The sequence below is a fragment of the Sturnus vulgaris genome, chromosome 6, assembly GCF_052056855.1.
Source record: "Sturnus vulgaris isolate bStuVul1 chromosome 6, bStuVul1.hap1, whole genome shotgun sequence".
Lineage (NCBI taxonomy): Eukaryota > Metazoa > Chordata > Aves > Passeriformes > Sturnidae > Sturnus > Sturnus vulgaris.
In genome coordinates, this window is record NC_142248.1 from 39,922,013 (window position 1) to 39,936,773 (window position 14,761).

Below are 14,761 nucleotides of genomic sequence, written 5' to 3' on the forward strand. Positions count from 1 at the left end.
CTGGGACAGGAACCGCAGCGACCTGGGTGACAGACGGGATGGGGAGAGCCGCATTCCTACCGGGAAGTGCTTTCCAAGGGCTGGAAATTAAGGGGAATTAAAATCCCCATATCTTAGCTCATTCCCCATAAATTTCTGAGGAGGTTTTGGAGAACACAAACTGGGTCAGGGTCTGCTCCAGCGCACGGAGCCGCGATGTCGCCGTGGGTGGCTGCAGGACCATCTCCCACTGCCCAGCGTTGGGACAGCACAGTCTCAGCCTGGAGAAGCAGAGCTCATCTGCAAGGGCCTGTTCAGTCCCACCCCACTGTCAGCTCTCCCCATCCCTGACTCCCACAAGGCTGGATTTCACTGCCCTGACACAGAGGACATTGGCTGGTAAAGTTTCCTTCCTGAGAAGCAGCAGTTCCCAGTTCCTGCAGAGCTGGGACAGCCCAGGCACTCCTCTGGGAGCATTACTCTCCCCTCTCTTTGCTATGGGGTAGAAACCAGACCCACTCACCAACTAAAAAGGAAATACAGCTCCTTTCCATTTATTCTACAAACTGCAAACAAAAGTGGAATGAAAACTGATCATCTCAATGCCCTCACCTTAGCAAAGGACATCCTCACTGGAAAAAAAGTACCAAAAAAAATCTGCTGCATACACACAACTTACAGAGTTGCAGAGACTTTACTTCAGAGCTTCAGCTCTGGGCAAGGTCATTGGTGAAATGTGGATGGAACTTCTATCACTTAGAAAGCACGGGGATGTCTCTCAAGAACCACTTCACAAAGCATTTCCCTGCAGGGTGTGCAGCTCCTCTGCAATGACATAGGAGACACTTGTGGGGCAAAGCCTGCAGAGCTGTATGACTTCTGTATGGTAGTAATTACAGAGACTTTGGAAATGGAATCAAATAAAAAGAAAATAAAATCTACTTGAGACATTTTTTTAATCCATTGAGTCTGAGAGTGCCCTTCTACTTTTACTGTACCCATGCCCTCAGCATTCCTGGAGGCAAAGGAAGCACTGTTATCTCTTTGTGCACCACAGAGGATGTAAGACCAGGCTTTTCAGAAATAACTGGCAATTTTGAGTCCTGTACTTGGGATATACTACTTCAGAGAGCCCTACTTGCAGAGTTGACGTTAGTAGCTTTGGCTTGAATCCAGTTTAGTTGCCCAAAGCTAAACAATCAAACATCAAGTGCTTTAAAAAAGAATAAAAAAGTCACCAGACACTGTTGAAATGCTGACCCAAATTACTTGCTCTGGGTTATACAGGAGAGATTGGGATGGGGCCAAGTAGATAGAATTGCCTTCTGAAATGCTGAGTAGCATCCAAAAAGCCCAAGTTCCCTGCTTTGGAACACTGGATGCCCGCACAGGATGTGTGTCTGAAGCATCCAGAGGTCAGCTCTCCAGTCCTGGCTTCCAAACAAAGTACACTGTGTGGGGGGTGCAGGGCTTCGTTCAGCACCTGGATGGCAAGTGGCCAAATTCCCTGTTAAAAACAGGACTCCTCTGACAGCAGAGGGAGATGTCATGAACTTCAAAGCTCCCGTTTTCCTCCTCTCTTTGCATTCTCTGAACAAAGGTTTGCATTTAGGCTCCAGCAAGATGCTGCCCACCACTGACTGACACTTACCTGTTATTATAATGCCTTTGCTGTGTCATCCAGAGCTGACCTTGGGAAAGTGATCTTATATATATTCATAACTCCATTTAATTTCATCATTAGTTCTTCTGTGTACCTAATTTATCACCATAACTATGTCAAAGAGGGAAGCCTGCAATTTCCATGCCAATATAATGCTGGTGTATTAAGAAGACATCAGCAGAGCAGTTACTAATCTGCTGTTCTGCCTTCCTGACTCGCCACCTGGGGATGGCTCCAGGGGGCAAGCTTTCCTTTCTCAGCCATGCTGAGAGGTCTGTTAAACTGTTACATTGAATGAAGTTGTTGCTTCAGCAATTACTCTGTTTTTATCTGAAGCATAGGAATAGTGCTGGACTTGAAGTGGAATACTTCAGTAAAGTATCTTTATTAAAAAATTAGAAAGGTGTTGAGAGAGTTTCAGAATCATAAATCACAATTTGGATGTGACAGCATTTCAGCAAGGAACTGATGTATAAACTCCCCAGTCCATTCCAGGAGCATCTGGATCAGTGGTTGGCTTAGGGTTAGCCCTGCTGAAGGAATCACTGATGAAAGAATAAGATTTCTCTTTTGTACAGCTGTCAATCTGCCAATCTTAAAATGCACCACAAAAAAAGCCAAATCCCCATGTAATGGGCAGAGACATTTCAGTCTGGGTAGCACAGTGACAAGACTAAGGACACTGAGCAAGGAGATAGCAGAGCTGAGCCCAAGTCCCATCACACTGTTCCTCACACACCATAACAGCCTCCCATCACCTGCAAGAGTGACCAGTGGCTTCCAGGTCCTGCTCCCTTGCAGCCCAGAGTGTACATCTCAGGAGCTCTGCATCCATCGCTGTGTTCACAGTCCCTTCCCAGCAGTGCAGCCCTGCTCCCAACAGCATCCTGGTGCCCTGGAGAGCTCCGTGCCCCTCCCCAACCATCCCTGCTCTCTCCTGGGGCCAGTGCCCAAAGCTGCTGCCTGGGGTCACGTCGAGAGGAGGGCAGCAGCTGCAGCTGTGTGTGCCTACGTGCAGAGGGACACTCTGCAGCTCCTCTGCTGCACACACAGCCAGCACCTCCATGGCAGCACCCCAAAAAACAGGGATCCTCTGGGTAAGGCAGGGCCACAGCCACAGCCAGGAAAAATTCAGTCACTTGCTTCACTTGTTTAAGGATCTGTGGGCTCACAGCAGAGGGGAAAGAGCCTGTACTTAACAGGCAGCAGATACAACACCAAGATTCCAGGGTAGTGTCCAGAAATACTCAAAGGAGCTGTCTGCCACACAAGAGCTGGAAATGTGCACAGATATAATTAAGAAGACCCTCTCCAAACGCTCACAAATGTGTGAGATGGACACATAGCTGATTTGCTAAACAGGCCTCGAAAAGCCCAGAAATACATGGAAAAACAGCACCAGAAGTTATTTACAAGGAAATGCAGAGGAGGACAAAGGACAAAGCAGAGGAGGAAAATCTGGTGGAAAAAAATGCACTGCAAATACTTTATTTCTGAATGGTGAAGGGCAGGGTTTATCAGCAAATGACACACAGGTCAACAACAGTAAGTATTGCAAGAGAAAGAATTATGTCAAAGCTTCAAGAAAGAGAGGGGGGAAAGGTAGTACTGATTTGAAGTGATATGATTTCAGAAGAAAGCAGAAGGCAAACAGGCACAGGGACTGATGGTAAGCACGGTGAGTTCCCAGATATTTCACAGCATCACACAGAAAACAAACCAAACCTGCAATTAAGCAAAGCAAAATTAAAGCCTGGCAGGATCCAAATACCCCTGAGGAGATTCTAAATTACACACAAGATGTTCAGGCCTTCTAAAAGTACCTTCTTTGGCAGCACTGGATTATGTCCCCAAGGGTGAGAGGGGCTGGAGAGGTGTCAGGACACTCTGCAGAGCTGCCTGAGAGACAGCTCCCACAAGTGGACTCTGCACAGCTGAGTCCCAGATCTGGGACATGATAATCCCGAGACAGGAAGAAGAAGCTGTAGGGCTGCCATTGGTATTGGATACATCAGCTTCAGTAAAATTATGTAACTTTGCAATCCAAGTGAGGCCAGACCCGGAATGAAATATTCATATGGTGAAAACATGAGCAGAATAAAAGCATGCAACATGGCAGACTACATCCCCAATCTCCCCACATTCAAGCTGCTAAACTACTCCAGTTTTCAGGCACATGAGCAGTCATCAGGCACCTCCCTGGGTATGCAGCATGTAAAGAGAAAATATAATAAAAGCAGCACAACAAATACCACAGGCAGTTCAAGGCAGCCTCCAGCCATTGCACAGTTATCAGGGCAGCAGACAAACTGCACTTGAAAAGATCCAAGCAAGCTAAATAGTGCACTGAACACACCTCTATCCAGGTGTCTGCCACCAAAGAAACCTTACCTGACTTGGCAAAAGGGAAAAAAGGGCATCCCCAGTGTTGGATGGTAATGCTGAAGATTGGCATAAACTCCTCCTAGGCAAGGAAAGTGGACTTCTTGCCTTGTTAGGAGTACCAGGATCCAAGTACAGATGGCTGGGACTGTCATTTGGGATCAAATAGAGATGCCGCCAGCAAGATGCACTAACAAGACTCTCAGGGATCCATGTCACTGCTGATGACATTTAGGGGTAGAGATGAAAAGACAGCTTGCTGGAAGCTATGACAGTGGCAGGGTACAACTGCCTTTTTTAGCCAAAATATTAGGAAAGCAATTTGACAATACCAAGCTGAAACTGTGTTGCTGCCCTCTTCACTTGGTGATCTTCCAAGGGCAGCCTGGGAGAAGTTCAAACCAGGGCAAAACATTCAAGATGAAACCAGCTGCTAACCATTGCTGGATGCCCCAAAACACCCTCAGCACTTGCCACTCAATGGGTCACACGGAGCAGCAACTTTTTTGGATCAGTCTTGCGAGTTATCCCTTCTGAAGCCAAGCTTGATTGATCAACAACAAGTGTGCCTTTGCCACCCTTCCCAGGAATATTGCATCAGGCATGTCTTTTGGCAGCACCCAGCGCTCTCCCCCAGCTGGCAGCCCTGGCACAGGCAGCCTGGTTTCATCACTAGCCTTACCTGCAGCACCGTGGGCTGCCTGGCCACCAGCAGCTGGCTCCTGAGGAAAGGGTTTACCCCACACTCAGCTGCCACAGCCATCGATGCTCAGGACCTCAGCAGCACCTTAGTGAGTGCTAACCAGTGGGGAGCCAGCCCTGGCAGTGCAGCACTAGAGATTTCTGTGTGCCACATGAGCAGTGGGGCACCTCCTCCTAAAGGATGGCACAGTCACCTGGACGAGGTGGTTTTGGCAGCAGCAGCAAAGCAATCGAACATTAACCCCTCCTTAGGGCTGATCCCCATGGAAGCACAGGAAATTTTGCCACAGACACCCCCTGTGGGCAGAAACACACCTGTGAAGAAAGAAAGCAAAGTCCTCCATGGGGCTTCGTTGATCCTCTGTGCAATATCCTCCCAAACTCACCTGCTGTTGTTTTCCAAGCCTATAAGTAGAAAAAAAAATGCAAAGTGGCAGGAGTCACAGCACAGCTCAGGGGAGATTGCAAAAGCAGCCTGAGGAAGGGGGCAGCTCCCAGCCCCACACCACAGAAGGGACAAGGGGAAACCTGGGGAAGGAGGAGTCAGCAAAGCTCCCTCAGCATCCCAGCAGAAAGGAAAGCCACCGAGCGCCAGTGAGTGGAAAACCCGTCTGCTTTCCCTCCTTCCCCACAGCGTGGAGCTGCACTGCCTGTTTTTAGGCAGCTTTGCAGCTCCGGGTGTAGCTCCCCAGGGCTGTAGCCCAGCTCTCAGCAGTGTGGATGGGATGTGCAGCAGCCAGAGGCATATGATAGCTCCACCTGGCCATAAAGCACAGGTCAGACTCTGGGCTGGTTGTTTTTCCAGCTCCAGGAAGGCAGATGACAGCCAAAGTGCCATAAAAGTGCAGTGCTACAGGAGCAGTGCCTTCAGTGCACACTTGGACAAGCAGAGGGAGTTTATGCAGCAATATCAGCACTTTGGGCCATAGGATTTGGTACTTTTGTTCTTGTTCTGGGAACTCTAAAGCTGGATTTACTGTAATATCAAATCACAGTACACAAGAGGTCTGAAGAACTGGTAAGTTCCTGTGTCCCTGCTGGGAAGGCAGGTATGTTTTCAACCCAGTGAACAAATTACAGCCAAACCCCTGCTGAAGTAGAGATTCACCTGAACCGTATTTGCACTTCTAACTGCTAGCAGGAAATTGCACCTTGGCAATGTTTTCCCATTAAAACTCCTTATTTAAAGCACTGATTGCATTATCCTAAAATAAATCTCAGCATTCGGGGCTGTTTAATGTCAGGGGTTGGATTTAGATCCAGGCTGTGCACGTGTAACTGCACCAGCCTCATCAGGGCTGCTCCTGCTCCTCACACACGCAATGGAGGCAGCAATTTGCATCCCTCACTGAAGCTGCCATGAGCACTCTGTGCTGGTGCTCTGACACGACTGGATACCCAGACAGGTCTGCTTTCTGGGGATGCTGCAGCTCAGCTGAAATCACAGTGCCCACAGCAACGCCACTTCTGAGATGACACTCCAACAATTTTAGCTGAGCTGGTACAGCAAAGCAAACACATGGCACCTGGATCACCTGCGAACACTGGGAGGGGGGGAGGAGCTCAGTGACATGGGACCTCCCAGAATGGCATCACTGCCAGCCAGCCCCCCAGGGTAGCCCTTCCTGGAAGGGGCTTTGAACAGGGACACTGATGTGACCACTGATACCAGAGATACAGAGCATAACAGACAGGTGAAATGCAGAGATTGATCTGCCTGACTCAGTGCTCTGGTTGAATACAGATATAATTTCTTTTTATTCTGGAAATATAAGCCTTTGTGGAGCTAAGAAATCGGGAAAACTAAAGGCAGCACTTCAACGAAACCCCACAGACACATTTCATCAACCAAAAAGACCAAAATCGATTCTTTTTTTTTCAGAAAACAGACATTCAAAAGACATCTATTTTGCACAAAACAGTTTCTATTTGCAAAATCAAAAATGATTGCTAGGGCCCCAGCACCTTGTCCATAGAAGCAGCAAACACCAGACATGCAGGAAACTCTTGCTTTATTTAACTAATTGTATTTCTTTCCTTTTCCTTCTATATTCTCCAAGGGACAATGTGCATGTGATAGGCTGCAAAAGCCACAGGCATGCCCTATCTGTGAAATTAAAGTCTCCAGGCTTCCTGCCTGCCAGTGCTGCCTCTGCACTCTGGGGTCTTCTGTACAACTCAAGTCTCTTGATCTCATGTGGAAGGAGAACTGTGCAGCCTCTGCTTTTGCTAATGCAGCCTACCATGGTTTGGTAGCCTCCTTTCCATCCTTTTTCCCAAAGATGCTCGTCTTGTGAGACAACACTACTAGGAGAAAAAAAAATATTTCCTTTCAGTAAGTGTCCATATTTTTCTGAGAGCAGGCAGACTAAGACACAGACTGGCAAAGAAAATGTTTTTGATACCTTAGCATCTACTGGTGACCAGCCAGCCTGTGCCCAGAACAGTGGAGAAGGAGTTTCTGCCTAATTTCTCTGCCTGCCCACAGGACAGAATTAAAAATTTACCAACAGCAGAGCCTGGCCCAAAGCAGTTAGCCCATCCACATCACTGAGAGATGGATGCTGGTTTGGGTCCTCACTAAGAGTCAGAATGAGCTCAGCTTGTCCTCTTTCAGCATCTTGTTTGCAATAGCCAGACTGTTGAACTGGTGTTCTGGCAGCAATAATGCAGATTTCTACCCTGGGAGTGTTAAAAAATACACCAAAAGTGAAGGCCTATATTTTTGTGTTTGCCTATCTACATTTAAATGCCATCAGCCAGGATTGCTGCACCCTCCTAGACCCCATGAGTGTCAGGTTCAGCACTACCATCCATGCTCATTTGGATATTTGAACATTTTCTTCAGCCAAAAAGGGCTCTTTCCTATTCTTAGATACACACTGTGCAACATTTGGAATAAATACCTGCAGCTGCCTTTTTGATTTTTTTTCCCTCTTCTCCTTTTCCCAGTAACATTATGTTCTCCTAGGGAGGAAAAACATTAGCTTGGTGCTTGGGATGATTCAATTACTCAGCGGTAGGTCAGAGAAAAAACAAACATTGGATGCTGCTTCTTGCATCCTCTAAGCAAAAGACTTGCTGGAGCACATGTAAACTCGAATTTCAGACAGCATCTTAGGACCAGTAGTCCAAAACTAATGAAATAATTTGTACCCTTCTTTCAAATGCTTTTTTAAAGAAAAGATTTATCTACAACCAGTGGCTATACATTCATCTTCTTTAAAAACATCTGGATTCATTACTTATTATCAGGCCTAAATATTTTTCCTCACTACTTGGAAGGAGTTGTGAAATTCAGCTAACACATACAAATCCTGAGTTTCATTAATAATCATGTCTGCTTTTGGAGAGTCCCATTCTCCTAACAGATGTTCAGATAAACTAGAGCCAGATATAGACATCTCCCACAATCTTCTTCATGATTTCTTCAAATGAAGACTGTGTGGCAGCATTTGCTACCCCAGCTCTACACTTTCCAAGGATGTTGGCACACATGAAGCATTGCAAAAGCTGGTGAGAATTTATATTCACAGAAACATTCACACCAGAAGAATTCATGCTGTCACCACACTGGAATAGCAGAGGACAAAGTGGGAGGTCCCAAACAAGGAACAAAAAAATGCTCAGGCAATCAGTCAGACAAATAATGAAGAAAAAATACACTTCTAAGATGCATCAAAACGCCAATGTGAAGCAAGGGCAGGGAGCTGCACCATGACCAAGAATGAGGAATTGATGCAACGAAGAATTGAAGCCAAATTTTGGTGCAAAGACAAGCACACAGTTCAAAAAACCCTTCTTTTAGCTTTTACATGACCACAGAGACAGACAGACTTTCCTCTTTGGTGCCTCAAGGCACCAGCACTCAGCCTCAGTGCCTGGTGCTGCCAGGATTGAACCCAGCACCTCCCTCAGCTCTGCCAGGTCAGGCTCAGCTGCACCTGCCTTCCTAGGTGGGCACAGCTTCCTGAGAGCTGCCAAAGACGAATTTGGGTATTTACAGCAGCCCAGCACTCCCAGTGTGCAGCCAAGGAGAAAAGGGAACCTTCTCCTCACACCTTAGTGCCAGCATGACCCACCAGTTGTGCTGGTCCTCTCCAGCTCCCTGCCCTGAAACACTTCTGCTCTGCTGCTTCCTGCACAGCATCTCTCTGCCATGTCCCCCCAGCAGTCTCTGCCACCCTTGGATGAGGGTGGTGTGGGGGATCCTGGAAGCTGGCACAGCCAAACCAGGGTCTTGGCTGAGGAGGGAGCAGGTCACAGGGCAGCATGTGGTCACCAAAATGCCCTTTTGCTCAGGTGTGCCTCCAAAATGCACTTGGAGAATAGTCCAGGCAAAATCAGTCCTGCCTTAAGTTCCTCCAGGAGGATGACATAGTTATTGTTATAAGCTCCTGGACAGTGACAGGAAATATCACTCTGAAATATTTGCCACTGCTGTCTGAGCTGAAGAAATGTTCTCTTCCTGGTTGTGTTTGTAAGGTGTGCAGTGAACATGGCTGTGTTGGTTTAATTCCAGGGCAGAAGCAGTTAAATGGGCTTGCATATGTACTTTTGTGATAAACCCAGTCTGAGTTATCTGGGAGCTCCCAGATGGCACACACTTCCCAGTTTGCTATCAGAGCTGGATGTGGGCATGTGCCAGCCCTTCCCTCCCTCTGCCAACACACCCTGCTTCCACAAAAAAATATTCCAGCGTGTATGACAAAATCTGCAAAGGAGGGCAAGTGTGGACAAGTGGCACAAGACCCTGAAGCAATGAAATAGGTGTGTGCACACCCAGACACCTCTCAGAGAGTGGGACACACAAAATACTGTGGGTATACACTGGCTCTTGGACTATTTTTCTTGATTTTCTGTGTGGGGCCTGGATCAAATATCCCTCAGAGGAACATAAATATTTTTGGAGATTTCAGTGGGAGGCTGAGTCAACTTCAAAAAACTTTGTTAACAACAGACGTACAGAGACTAACAGAGAGATGATGTATTTTATGGATTTTAATTTCTACTTCCTTCGTTTTAGTTTTTGAGGAGGTGCTTTCTTAGGAACATGCACATCTTTTCATGTTTCCTCTATTCAAGAATCACAGCAGAGTAATAATACATTGAATTTCACAACTCCAGTGGCTTATTTTCCTGTTGTCATGTCAAATCATAAGGGATAAGAACACAAAGAACAAGATTGCCTGAGAACTGAGACAAACCTCCTCCTCTGGTTCACTGTGTGCTTAGCAGGATTTGCAGATACAGACTATCTAATCTCTTAAATGGAGTGCTGGCTACCCACAGGAACGCCAGAGAGAACAGGAGGCAACATTTTTGCTATGGAATGATCAGTTTGGTAGGACTGATTTGAAAAAGGTTTGGTTTCCCTTGGTTTTCTACTCTATATCTTTTCAAATATCTGTTGTTTTGGCTGAAGTTTTATCCACTGTGTACATATTGGGGAAACTGGTCTGGATTTCAGAAACCTGGAAGAAATTATTCTCTTTCCAACAACAGGGCTAAGGGGGAGGTCACCATGTCCTGCCCATGCAAAACCCAAAATTTCCTTTTTTGTGTCATTTAGGGACAAGAAATGGAACCAAGCAGTGAGTAAATTCTGGGTCATAAATATAGGTTTTCCCGGGCCCATGAAAACCTGTCCAGAGTAGCCAGTTCACAAATTACCTCCAGACTTTGCTGCTGCTTGGAGAGGGGCATATACACTGCAGGGGAAAAGAGAATTTCAGCCTAAATTAAGCTCTCAGATTCACAAGGTGACCATGGAGTGGCCTGGGTTATGAAGGGAAAATCAGCAAGAATAGATCCTAGGCTGACATTGCACTGTAATGCCTGTAAAGTCTTGTCCTGCCTCTCAGTGCGATTCTTCTTTCCCTGGGAAAAACCTCAAAATCACTGGCCTTTTTTCCCAGCACTGCTCTTTTTTCACCCTTAGAGCTTCCTAAGCCCTAACTGAAGCTGCAGACACTGCTGGGTGGATGAAATCAAAGAAAAAAATTTAGAAAGCAAAAAATTTAAAGAAAAAAAAGAAAAAAAAAAGGAGATTAAAGACTTGAAACTTCTGTGATATCAATATATTTAGGAGCAATTTCTGTTCAAAGGTGAGATGTGGCAGAGAGATGGGGAAATGTCATTACTGTGGGCAGAGAGGAGAACCAGAATGAATTGCTCAAGCACTCATGAGCTGCCACCCTCACCTGAAGCAGCTCTGGGAAGTTTGGGGTGCCCAAGAAGCAAAGAGAAGGGAAGTCTGAAAAGTGGAAGTCGTTAGCCACAACAGAGTGACCAGAATTCTTCTTGTCTTCCTTCAGTTTATTTGCCCAAATAATCCACATTTCTGAATAAAAAAGTAACTCCCCAGATTAGTCAAAGCTTCGTTTTCCCCAGCTGGGCACCTAAGAGAAAGTTTCATTAGGAATCTAAACTAAAAGCTGAACACTAAAAGCCTTATTGCTGTCAAACAAGCCCAGGTAGAAAGGTTAGAAATGTAAAGAGATCTACACATGTAAAATTCTGAAGTACAAATACTTGTAGCACTAAGGGGACAGGCACCCAAAGTGGGGAGAGAACTGCATTTCTCTGCCTGACTCACCAGCAATACCCAAGGCAAGCAGCATATGCCAAGGTGCCAGAAGTTTGGGGGATGTGTGTGGGTAACACTGGGAGGTCTGATCCATCTCTAATGGTTTTACTTCCTCTGAGTTCACAGCACTGCAGAACAATCTGATTCTTATTTTCTTATCCATTTTGAGTAACTACCCATTGCCCCCAGTGTAGCCTTCACAGGATCAGCAGGTATCACTTCTCTTAAATCCTGTGTCTCATAAAAGGGCATTGAACTAGATACATTACTCTCAAAAAAAAAAAAAAAAAAAAAAAAAAAAAAAAAAAAAAAAAAAAAAAAAAAAAACCCAATAACAACAAAAACCCTTTAAAACCCCAACCCATGAAACCAGAACTATGCAATATGAAAGTGTCACCTTGTCACCAGGCTGACCCCTGCAGCAAAGGCTGGTCACTAGACAGCAGAACCCAGCACATTTTCTTCTCCTTCACCCGTGTCAAGGATTGTCAATGCCTAATCACAAAACAGTCTGAAGCTTGAGGCACAAGAAGTGAGGACTCTTTGGAAAAACCTAATATGCCTGTCCTCATATCCTAGGAGGGAAACCTTATTTTCCAAAGGCCCACATGTTCAGTGTTCATTCATTTAGCATCTTGGCATAAATGTAAAATTTCAAACACTGTACTCAGAGATCCTGCTTTGGCTGTCCACAAAAAAGCCCACCCTTTACATCTGATAAACCACTCTCTTACAGCCTCCCCTGAAAGCTTGTGCAAACATTCCTCACCCTTTCTTGTGTCCCTTCAGGGACCTTGGTCAGGTGAAATCCAGCACAGGATGAAGTGCAGAAAAGATGGACACAGACAGCAATGGTCTGAAAAAGTAGTGTGATAGAGCACTGCTCTGGTCATTAGGAGGAGTTTAGAAGGTCTTTCATGGTTGTGGTGAATTCACTGGCAATCAAACTACTTGAGAAGAGGCAGAATTAGTGTTCCAAGCCTTGCTCAAAACAAATTTCACTCTCAGTGTGGCATGCAGACCACGTAAAGGAAAACAACATAGGCAGGTGAAGATTGTCCAACAGTAATAAATGAGTTCTGCAAGGCAGGCTAGCAATGGTTAGAACTTCATAACTGCATCTCCTAGAAATGCAAACAAAGCCAAAAAGAGGTGGTCAGAGCAGGAGGATGCAGCTTCCCACAGTGTTGTTTCACAGACAGGTTGATCTGGGACAGAGCTGTGCCCACATAGCTCCACTGCCTCATTTCCCTGTAAAATGCAAAGAGCACATGGCAACTAGGAAATGCAAGCCAATTATAAAGCAGAAAATCAAATAGCAGTGCCATCTGGTGTGATCAGTGTCAATCACTTCCCATTTGCAATCTCGGTGCAAAAGACAGAGATGGTAAAGAGCTATTAAAAGATAATCTCATTTGGAAACTGTCATGTTCAGATTTTCCAATGGGAAGAGGTCATCCTCACATCCTCTCCAGCACCCTGGGAAGGGGCTTGGAGATGGTGGACATACTTGGTTCTGCTTTTATCTGAAGCAGTTCTAATGCTCAGCCCACTCAGCCTGGAAAGTTTGGGATGCTAATGCAGCCCCAAAGCCTAAGCAAGTGCTTGTGGTCGGAAATGAGCACTATGCCCGTTGTAAGAGCATGGGTAACCACCCAGACCTCCATCCATGTCTTTAACAGAACTGTTTATACCGGGGCTGTGCCAGTCCTGAGAACTCCACCCTTCCACTGAGCAAACACTGTCAAGCAGAACCTGAATGAGCCTGTATCTGTGAGACAGATCAGGCACTTACTGTTTAATTACACAGATGAGTAACACCAATGAACGGCTGCTTTTTCCTCGGAGTTTGTTACCGGGAAATGGATGCGAATTAGGCTGTAAAACAAAACAACTGTGGTGTAAATAGTGTAATTGCTGTCTGCTCATCTGTGGCAATCAATGAGCTGTTAAGGCATTTTACATGGCTGCCACGAGCCACTTCACCATCTTGCAGTGTCTGGCAATAAATACCTCCTTTGCAAATGAGAGAGGAAGATGCACTCCAGTGTGAGCCCCAGAGCTGCATTTCATCAACAGGGACAAAGGCAGTGTGGGAAATGATGCAGGCACTCACTTGTTGGCCCCAAGATGGGATGGACAAGTTGAGGCACACTTCACTTGGGCACATCCTCTCTTGACAGCTTTACTTAGGAAAGTCCCCAAAAGGGAAGTTTATTGGAGGTCACAATTTGTACCCCAGGTTCTCACAGAGCCTCTATGTGCTCAAATAGCAAGTGGGGGGATTGAGACAGTGATTTCCTTACTCTCTAGTCCAGTGTTCATCACGAGCACTACTGCAGGGGCCATCCTCCTTTCCTTTGGTGCAGGCAGCTCAGTGGTGAGTGTGGTTGAGGCTCTGCTCCCTCTGGGTACTCCTCACACCTGGGCAGCCACAACATTACAGGTATTAGGGAAGAAAGCCAAAGTAAAACCCAGCCTGGCCTGCAGAGACCTTTCCCAGCAGGGCAGAGGCAGAGAAAAAAAAAGGGGGGGCTTTTTCAGCTGTTTTTCAGCTTTTTCAGCTCTGACCAGGGTCAGAGACCTCATTTGGCCTGTTCTCAGAAAATTGAGAAATCAAATAGGGCTGTGACTGGTTTGTCATGTTTTGCCCCAGGGTGACAGTGATGACTCAGAGCACAAAAGAGAAATGAAGACCCCAAAGGCTCAGGTTTTCTTCTTACCCAGTTGAATGTCTGAGCCTCTCGCTCTCCATGTAGATTGAAATTTGACACTCAAAAATTTGAAAATTGTTTTCCTGCTGCTAAGAGCAATTTCATAGAATCACAGATTGGTTTGGGTTGGAAGGAACCTTAAAGTTCATCTCGTTCCAACCCCTCTGCTATGGACAGGGACCCCTTACACTAGACCAGGCTGCTCAGAGCCCCATCCTGCCTGGCCTTCAACACTTCCAGGGACAGGGCATCTACAAGTTCTCTGGGCAACGTGTTCCAGTGTCTCACCACCCTCACAGTCAAGAATTTCTTCTTAATATCTAATTTAAATCTATCCTCTTTCAAGTTAAAGCTATTCAGCCTTGTTCCATCACTATATGCCCTCATAAAAAGTCCCTCTCCAGCTCTCTTGTATCTCCCTTGTATAATGGAATGTGCTCTAAGTCTTCCCCAGAACCTTCTCCTCTCCAGGCTGAACACCCCCAGTCTCTCAGCCTGTCTTCCTTGGAGAGGTGCTCCAGCCCCTCTGATAATTTTAATGGACCTCCTCTGTGCTTCTGTTACCCCATGTGATATAATTTAAATGAGAAAACCAACACACATTTCTACCCAGGCCTCACAGAAGGGGCTGTCCTGCTGCCAGCATCACAGGCAGGTGTTCAGCCATTCTTGTTCAGGCCTAAGATACCCTGGCCTTCATCCTCCAGGAGGAAGAGCTTTCACCCGAAAATG

General features: G+C 46.2%; 1 long non-coding RNA gene across 1 annotated transcript; it reads right to left on the minus strand.

Moving 5' to 3' along the window:
- Positions 1-3,101: 3,101 nt before the first annotated feature.
- Positions 3,102-3,696, minus strand: LOC148223444 (uncharacterized). The gene is made up of 2 exons (XR_015804343.1): positions 3,466-3,696; positions 3,102-3,367 (listed from the first exon to the last, which is right to left on the minus strand). It is a non-coding gene; the product is annotated as an uncharacterized LOC148223444 (long non-coding RNA).
- Between the last annotated feature and the right edge of the window lie 11,065 nt (positions 3,697-14,761).